Genomic DNA, 3,323 nt, shown 5'->3' with positions numbered 1-3,323 from the left:
CCTTCGGCAGCCTCATGAAGTAGTTAGGACAGCGCTCATCACTGATTCCTCCTGCAGTTTCACAGATATGGGAGCTGAGCTCACCCGGGAGGGTCACAGGACTGCACTGTAGTAGAACCAGAGGAGGACCCAAGTCTCAAGGGGCGGGGAGGGGACTTCCCAGAAGAGCAGGGGGCCTCCCTTCCTCCCACCAAGAGATTGTTTTCACGTCTTATTGGGAGGATGACCCAATAACCAAGTAACAGTTCTTTGTTCTCGCTGGCCAGGGCAGGGTAGAGAAGAGAGCACCTGCCTTCTCCTCGGGGCCTGAGAACTCCCCAGAGGAGGCAGGGAAGACCCTGAGGGCCCAGGTGGCCCAGCCAGCCCCCAGGACGGCGGTTGGGATCTGACGTCCCTGCACGTCCCTCATTTTTGTGCTTTGGCATTTGTTTTGCTTTCCTCTAGTTTCTTAGTGAAAGTTTCTTTTGAAAAGCTTCCATCTCGTCTCCCATGAGTGAAGGGGAAGGCGGAGGACTCTGGTGGGGTGTGGCCTGGCGTGGGATTTAGCCTGCAGGGAGGAGCTGGGATGCCTGGGGTTGTAGGAGGGAGAGTCTGAAACAGCTGAGCGCCTGGCTCCCAGAGGCCATCGGCCTCTCCCGCCCGAGCAGCTGCCTGTGCTACCCTTGGCGATTTGCACTTGGCATCTTAATAAACTCAGGAGGAGTGAGAGATGGAGAGAGTGCAGGGTGGCCTTTCTCAGACATTACCATGTACACAAATCACCTGGAATCTTGTTAAAAGGCAAATTCTGACTCAGCAGATCTGGGGTAGGGGCAAGATTCTGCATTTCTGATCAGCTTCCAGGTGAAGCCAAGGTTGCCTGATGTGGATCAAGCCCCTTCGTTGCACAGAAAGCAGAGAGAGCCCTTGGCCCAAGCTCCCTGCTGATACCTCAAGCAGTGAATGGTCTCTCCACCTTGGCTTTGGCACCTTCATGTGCCTCTTTCATCACTCACATCCTCCCGGCTGTGCTCATTCATTGTCCCCACCAGCCTGTGAGCTTCCAGAAGGCAGGGACTCTATCCTAGTCACTTTTGGAACCCAACACAGGACCTGACACTTATAAATATTCACAAACAAGCAAGTAGGTGACTATCAGAAAAACTGCACGGGTCCACGAATGAATCTCAGCCGGGGAGCCCAGACCCAAACTCTGGAGCATAGCACAGAGAAGATCTTTGGGGATGTCCCGGAGCCCCTGTTTCTGTGGTCATCTGGTGTCAGTCTCTTGTTCCTCAAGGAAGGGGTCCAGGGAGGCTGGGAAGAAGGTTGTGATGGTCCCCAGGTGTGAGACAGGAGGAAGGATGACAATGGCCACCACGGAGAACTGCTCAGGCCCAGAAGAGCCCAACAAAAAGAGCCCTGGTTCTGGCCCCCAGCATCCTGCATGATCCCAGACAGGAACCTTGAACTTCTTGCTCCAGAGTCATTCATGCCCGCCCCCTTTATAGTCCCGTGAATGGGCAACAGTCCATTCCTTGAGGATAGAGGTCTCAGTAGCTGGAATCCTCTAGGACCCTGAAGTTCCATGTAGAGGAAAGATCGTGAGATTTGGAGCTAGAGAGGTGGCCCTAAACACCTTGCCAGTGTGACCCTGGGAAAATGGCTACATCTCTCTCAGCCTCAGTTTCCTCCTCTGCTTAATGGGGATGATAACTCCCAGGGACTCATGGGACTACAGTGGGAGATAGGGACTGAAGGAGCTATGACATCAACTAATACTCCTCCCCACTTTTGGGTAGCCCACCCCTGCCCTTGCCCACACTAGCACCCTCAGCGGGTGGAGGCGCCCCCTCTCCCACCCTCTGCCCTTTGGCAAACAGAGCCCCACGTGACAGAGTGCCCGGGACAGAGACCCCCCAGCCCCTCCGGCCCCGCCTCCCCCTTCAGCACACTCTGAGAGCTTCCTTGCCAAGAGCAGATTCTTTATTAATTTCTTTTTTCTTTAAAAAAAAAAAAGGATTCCTTCAGTATAAAAAAATAAATATTTTAAATATGACATTGAATAAATAAAAATAATTCTGTCAGTATGAAACATTCCCACAGGGTACATTCATCAAAGAGGAATTTGTCCCCAAGGCCAAGTCCTTTCCAGTAGAAAGGAAGAAGGGAAATACAGAAGGACACAGGGAGCACAGAGCTAGCGGTGCGGATGGGAGAGACGCCAGGTACTGGGATTGGGCGGGGGGGGGGGGGGGGTTCGAAGGTAAAAACATCTGTGCCATCTGAGGGGCAGTTAACTTTCCACGGGATTCTAGGCTCCAACCCCACACACTGTTCTGGAAAGCCATTCGGGCAGAGCTAGACAGATGTCCCCAATAAGGAGGAGAGACAAATAAACTAATGGTGCTTTTTGTTTAAAATGTGTTTAAATAAATAAGGTCCCAATACTCTTCTCTGAGTAAATTGCAAAATGACTGTCCTACCCCCTTCTCTGCGGACGGCCTCTTCCTCTTCCTCCCGGGCCTGGCTGGCTGATGACCCAGGATACAAGTAAGGGTCCACACCAGCATATGAAAATTGAGGGGAAAGACAGCCTCCTGCCCTGCAAAGGCAGAGCATGGGGAACCAGGGGCTGTGTTGGGCCAAGGAGAGGAGATTTTCTAGGTCCCTGAGCCTCAGAGGCTGCCCAGGTGGGCCGGGCATGGGGAGTCTGTATCCATGGACCATGAGATGATGGGAGACCCAGCTGGCTCCAAGCCTTCTGAGCCACGTTCACCAAAGAAGCAAAGAGGCGGGACAGGCAGCAGGCTGAGAGCCTGACCCACATCCAGACAGCATCGGAAAACATGCGACTGCCAGGGTCTCCTCCGCCACCCCCCTTACATCTTAGTCTTGCCAGTGGGTCAGACAACTCCTAACTCTACCCACTACCCCACCCCAGGCCTCAGGGCCAGCCTGCTGCCTGCTCACCTGCCATCCGGTGGGTGTGGATAAAGTACTTAGAGAAGACAGAGAGAGGTGCAAAGTGAGTGCAAAGTACCATAATTGCATTGGCTGAACTGCTCGGACAGCAGCCCACTCAGGGTTTGAGAAAAGGCCAAGCCAGAACGCTGCTGCCCCAGCTCTGAGCTCTCCTCCCCTGCTCCCAGACTGGAGGGCGTTTCTCCACTAGCCTGGCCCCAGCACAAAGGAAAAGATCAGGTTCCCTGCCTGGGAGCCCAGACATGGGTGGGGGTGTGGGGGGAGGTGGGGAGGAGGGACCACAGCTTCCTGGTCCACATCCCAGGGCCTCCCTGTCCTCAGGAGGGACCACAGCTTCCTGGTCCACGTCCCAGGGCCTC

This window comes from Saccopteryx leptura, chromosome 2, assembly GCF_036850995.1.
Source record: "Saccopteryx leptura isolate mSacLep1 chromosome 2, mSacLep1_pri_phased_curated, whole genome shotgun sequence".
Lineage (NCBI taxonomy): Eukaryota > Metazoa > Chordata > Mammalia > Chiroptera > Emballonuridae > Saccopteryx > Saccopteryx leptura.
Note: the sequence above shows the minus strand (reverse complement) of the source record.